Source organism: Solea solea, chromosome 11, assembly GCF_958295425.1.
Source record: "Solea solea chromosome 11, fSolSol10.1, whole genome shotgun sequence".
Taxonomy (NCBI): domain Eukaryota; kingdom Metazoa; phylum Chordata; class Actinopteri; order Pleuronectiformes; family Soleidae; genus Solea; species Solea solea.
The window spans coordinates 25,187,458-25,193,614 of NC_081144.1; the positions used below are offsets into that span (position 1 = coordinate 25,187,458).

At 45.5% G+C, this 6,157-nt stretch overlaps 1 long non-coding RNA gene across 3 annotated transcripts; it reads left to right on the top strand.

Annotated features, from left to right (window-relative positions):
- The first annotated feature begins 509 nt into the window (after window positions 1-509).
- On the top strand, window positions 510-5,095 carry LOC131468939 (uncharacterized). Of its 3 annotated transcripts, none has more exons than XR_009241755.1 (4): window positions 510-528; window positions 4,546-4,660; window positions 4,744-4,849; window positions 4,935-5,095. It is a non-coding gene; the product is annotated as an uncharacterized LOC131468939 (long non-coding RNA). The 3 variants fall into 3 exon arrangements; XR_009241753.1 differs by lacking the exon at window positions 510-528 and adding an exon at window positions 4,323-4,341; XR_009241754.1 differs by lacking the exon at window positions 510-528 and having other exon boundaries at window positions 4,527-4,660.
- Window positions 5,096-6,157: the final 1,062 nt, after the last annotated feature.

Sequence of the window (6,157 nt, forward strand, 5' to 3'; positions counted from 1 at the left end):
CAGAGAAGAAAGAACACTGGACTTGCTGTATGCTAATGTTAAAAAATGCATACAGCTGCTCCCCCCTCCCCCCTCTGGGTAGGTCAGACCACAACCTGGTGCTCCTCAGCCCCTGTCATCTGCCTGTGGTGAAAACTGAGGAGATGGTCAGAGGAGACTTATGAGACACTACAGGGCTGCTTTGAGGCGATGGACTGGCAGGTGCTCTGTGAGGAGAGGACATCGAGTGCATCACAGACTATAACATCAAAGCACCAAACATTGACTCCATAGTCAAAAAGGCCCAGCAGAGGCTGTACTTCCTGGGACAGCTCAGGAAGTACAACCTGCCCCAGGAGCTGCTGATCCAGTTCTACACAGCAATAGTCCAGTCTGTTCTCTGCACCTCCATCATCGTTTGGTTTGCATCAGCCACCAAACAGGACAGAAACAGACTGAATCGCACCATCAGGACTGCAGAGAGAATCATTGGTGTTAAACTGCCCACCATCCAGGACTTGAACACATCCAGAGTCAAGAAACGGGCAGGTAGTATCTCTGCAGATCCATCACATCCCGGAAATAACCTGTTTGATCTTCTTCCCTCTGGCAGGCGTTACAGAACACTGTACACCAAAACTGCTAGACACAAGAACAGTTTCTTCCCCCAGGCCGTCACACTACTGAACACTTGACCAGTTTATTTGTTTATTAATTTATTCACTATCTGCACCTTATCGTTTATATATATATATTTAAAAATAAACTGGACCTCTGGTCACCTTTTTTATTCACTCTTGTCAAATGTATGTTAAGTTATGTTGATGTCTACGTTTCATGTACAGCGTGTTTGAAAAACCAGAGTCGAATTCCTTGTATGTGTTACATACTTGGCCAACAAAGCTGATTCTGATTCTGATATCACCTTCTGTGTGGACTCCACTGTTCCAACCAGGACTGTTTATTGTTACCCAAAAAACAAACCTTGGGTGACTAAGGACATTTAAGCCATCCTTGACAACAAGAAGAGGGCCTTCAAAGCTTCAAAACAGGGAGGAGTTGAGAACAATCCAGGGGGTACTGAAGGTGAAGATCAAAGAGGCTAAGGAGGAATATAGGAAGAAGCTGGAGTGGAAACTCCAGCAGAATAACATGAGGGAGGTCTGGAGTGGAATGAAGACAATCACAGGCTTCAATAATAACCACAACAGAGGAGTAGAAGGCAGCATGGACAGAGCCAATGAGATGAATATGTTCTTTAACAGATTTGACACTGATGGCTCTGCTCACCCCCCTCCTGGCTCCTCTACGGCCTGTTCTCTACAACCCACCCCCAGTGATTGCTCAAGGCCTGTGCCCCCCAGCTATGTGGAGTACTTCATCACGTCTTCAACATGAGCCTAGAGTCTTCAGAGGGTCCCTGTGATGTGGAAGACATCATGCCTGGTTCCTGTACCAAAGACGCCGCGACCCAGTGAGGTCAAGGATTACAGACCTGTGGCATTGACCTCCCAGATCATGAAGACCATGGAGAGACTGGTCCTGGATCAGCTTAGACCCAGGGTTAAGCCATTTTTGGACCCCCTCCAGTTCGCCTATCAGCCCCGTCTTGGTGTGGAGGACACCATCATCTACCTGCTCAACCGGATCTATGCCTACCTGGATAAGCCAGTGAGCACTGTGAGAGTCATGTTCTTTGACTTCTCCAGTGCATTTAATACCATCCGTCCAGCGCTTCTGGGTGACAAGCTGACAACAATGCAGGTAGATGCCCCCCTCGTGTCCTGGATTGTGGACTACCTGACTGGCAGACCAGTACGTGAGACTGCATCACTGTGTGTCAGACAGAGTGGTCAGCAACACCGGGGCCCCGCAGAGAACTGTCCACTCTCCCTTCCTCTTCACCCTTTACACCACGGACTTCAACTATTGCACAGAGACCTGCTACCTTCAGAAGTTTTCTGATGACTCGGCCATAGTTGGATGTATCAGCACGGGTGATGAGGATGAGTACAGGGCGACTGTCGACAACTTTGTCACATGGTGTGAACAGAACCATCTGCAGCTCAACGTGGCTAAGACAAAAGAACTGGTTGTGGACCTGAGGAGGAACAAGGCACTGGTAACCCCTGTTTCCATCCATGGGGACAGTGTGGTCATTGTACAGGATTACAAATACCTGGGAATACACATTGACAACAAACTGTATTGGGCAAAGAACACTGATGCTCTCTAAAAGAAGGGCCAGAGTCGTCTCTATTTTCTGAGGCGCCTGAGGTCCTTCAACATCTGCCGGACTATGCTCAAGATCTTCTATGAGTCTGTGGTGGCTGGTGCGATCCTCTATGCTGTTGCTTGATGGGGCAGCAGGCTGAGGGTTGCAGATGCCAACAGACTCAACAAGCTGATCCGTAAGGCCAGTGACGTGGTGGGAGTGGAGCTGGACTCTCTGACAGCAGTGTCAGAGGAGGATGCAGTCAAAACTGCATGCCATCTTGGACAATGTCTGCCACCCATACGTGTTGGGATCTGTGCAATTTCCTAAACTATACGTGCAATAACCAACTTATGTATAATAACTAAAATTACAACCATCTCATCCATTCAGCACTGTATAGAGTGTACATCTCTACTGTATATATTGTATTATGTTGACATTTTATATTGTACATATGTTTAAGTTTACTTAAGCTTTATGTTTACTTTTGTTCATTCTTTATTATTCTTATATATTTCTATCCTTGTTTCATGTTCTTTGAATAGTAGCGGCTAACACAAGAATTTCCCCTCCGGATCAATAAGGTATTCTGATTCTGTCTGTCTGTCTGTCTGTCTGTCTGTCTGTCTATCTGTCTGTCTGTCTGTCTGTCTATCTATCTATCTATCTATCTATCTATGTATGTATGTATCTATCCATCTCCATCCATCCATGGGTACAGGTCCTGATGATTGTTTGTGCCTCTAAACCAGAGTGGTGCTTTGTTGTTGGACTTATGTTCTCATCATATTGTCCATAACAAACACCATGTTCAGGCATAAGGGTGTCCATATGTGCACTTGGCACCAGGATGTGGCCACATGTCGTGGACACTCAGGTGAAGAGAGGGGGCGGAGCTGTCAACTGATCACTACCTGGTGGTGAGTTGGCTCTGCTGGCGGTCAGGCCTGGTAGACCCAAACTTATTGTAAGGGACTGTCCCTCTGGGAGTCCTTTGGGGAGCACTCCAGGAGTATGGGGTACTGGACCCTTTGATTCAGTCCCTGTACGACCAGTGTCAGAGCTTGTCGTAAGTCGGATCTGTTTCCAGTGAGGGTTGTACTCTGCCAGGGCTGCTCTTTGTCACCGACAGAATTTGTAGACGCAGCCAGGGCGTTGAGGGAGTCCGGTTTGGTGGACTCAGGATTGGGTCTCTGCTTTTTGCAGACGATGTGGTCCTGTTTGCTTCATTGGGCCGGGTTGGGATGAGAATCAGCATTGCCCCAAGTGGAGTTTAAGTATCTTGGTTTCTTGTTTCACGAGTAGGGGAAGAATGTAAGGGGAAATCGACAGGCAGATCAGTGCGGTGTCCGCAGTGATGTGGCCTCTGCATCGGTCTGTCATGGTGAGATAGAAGGCGAAGCTCTCGATTTACCGGTCGATCTACGTTCCTACCCTCACCTATGGTCACGAGCTGTGGGTAGTTAGTGACTGAAAGAACAAGATGGTGGACACAAGTGGCCAAAATAGATTTCTTCCACAGGGTGTCTGGGCTCTCTCTCAGAGATGAGGATGGGAGGCTCGGTCATCCAGCAGGAGCTCAGAAAATGGCCGCTGCTCCTCCCCATTGAGAGAAGCCAGAATAGGTGGCTCAGGCATCTGGTTAAGATGCCTCCTGGACGCCTCCCTGGTGAGAAGTTCCAGGCACGTCCCACTGGGAGGAGGCCCTGGGGAAGACCCTCTTGGATGCCCTGGGAATGCCTTAGGATTCCTCCGGAAGAGCTGGACGGATCCATATATTATACTTGTGTTTTTGTCTGGTTTCAGCAAGTGTGCTCTTGTAAGATGGTTTTTAACATGTGAGAGGAAAAACAAATAAAACAGCATATTTAAATTTCATCTTCATCATGAGCCGTCATCAGTGTCAACAATTCACTGCTGCCTACAGCACTAATGATTATTTCATGAAGTCAAGAGTCTAACCCTTGTTTGAACTCCAAACTCATGATAATTATTGTTTGATTGAATCTGCATGTGTTTAGACTGAGGAGGAAACATGTCAGGTGTTCACCTGCACCTCCTCTGTGAGTGAAGTCATCTACATTAACCTGGAGAAACCATCAGTCAACAGAGGAGGTGGACTAAAGACACAGTTCCATTATACAGTAGGTACATATGTGGATGTACAAGGAATCCACTCAAGTGCAAACATAAAATTAAAATATCATTGACTTTTATTTGGTTTACTCTCACATGTTTTAAACTGTCGTTACCATCTTTCTATAAGAGGACACTTGCTTGTCACGAATGATAAAGCAGGCCCCTCCCATCCGCTGTTTAACCCCACCCCTCTTGTCTGAGGTCACCAGATAAAAAAGGACAAACTCTTGTGTCGTCGTCACTCTGAAACAACACTTTCAAAAACAACCATGGGTCGTTATGGTGTGGCTGTTCTGGCTCTGCTCGTTCTCCTGATGCTTTATAGTAAGTTTAAACATTCACAACATTTGTGCTGATGATCAAACAATTTTACAACCAAAACTAACTTCATGTTTCGATTTTCTCAGTTGCAGAGAACGAGGCTCTGACTTGCGACAGGATCTATGGGACAACATGTAGATCTGAGTGTCTGTCATATGAATATGCACTTAGTGTGGGCTGCGGCGACCAACTGTACGTTGAGATTTTCCTGATTCAATCAATATTCTGTTCATTTATTTTCATGTGAAATGTGATTATATTTCTTTCTTTTATCTAGGTGTTGCTATTATGATTAATGGGCCTCATTCAGACAGAGCTGGAATCAGATCGTTCGACAGACAGAAGATGATGTCGTTAACTCTACTGACTTCGAAATATTCAAATCAATTCTTCTGCTGATTTCAGTTCAGGTGGAATAAAAATATTCCCTTAACATCATTTGTTTCTTTGTTTTGTTTGTTCATGATTCTTTGGATTATTTGTCAGAATATAATTTGAGTTGTATCTAATACACACACATACACACACACACATATGAGACATGAATTAAAAATGCAGAGTGTTATGTTTTTGAAAAAAAGCTTGATGGGTTTAATGTGTTCACAAACTTTTTGAGAGTTCTCAATAAAGTCCCAAGGAAGCACCACACGATACAGATTCAGTTTTATTGTTCTTGCCAATAGAGATGTTTCTTGTTCATGTGTTCACCCAGCTGCTTCCCAAAGATTTCTGTAAAACAAAGTTCTGTCATGTTCTGCGTCTGTGGTAACTTGGCCTTACTTCATGAGTCACAATAATGGTCCTTCAAAAAGCCTCAGAATGCCCCAGAATTTTACCTCAAGTGTTCAAAAGCTCCGCCCTTCACTGTGCTAAGCTAGAAAAACTCCTGATGGTCTAAATCAGCGGTCCCCAACCTTTTTTGCATCACAGACCGGTTTAATGTCAGACAATATTTATTAATACAACAAAATAAAATTATACGACCGGCATAAAAACTGGTATTTTCTGAATATAATAATAAATGTGAATCCATTGTGTATGCAAATGTATTAGCAGCGTCCTCGCAACATCGGGCCAACGGTACTGCACAGAGCGCAGCAGTGCGTCAGCGGCATGTGCACCGGTTGGGGGAAAAAATGGCCAAGTCCATCAACCAGTTGCGGATGCTGCCCACTGACCAAAGGACAAATGTACAACATGTGAAGTCCCGCCTGTTAATTGCGCAGCAGCGGGTAATGGAGGACCCAGGTGACGCGAGCCAGGAGACAGCAGCAACAGCAGCAGCACCCGCTCACCCTGCTTCACACAGATAGGATGTCGGAAATGGCAACCGTGTTTTCAGTGCTGTTGTGGCGATCTCAGGGTATTCTGCCATGACTTTAATCCAGAACACCAGCAGAGTTATTGTCTCAAACTTTTAAAGCCGCCGTCATTTGAATTTGTGGACATAACATTGGTGACAAGGATGGAGCTTCCCTTTTTGCCGTTACCTTCGTTCCT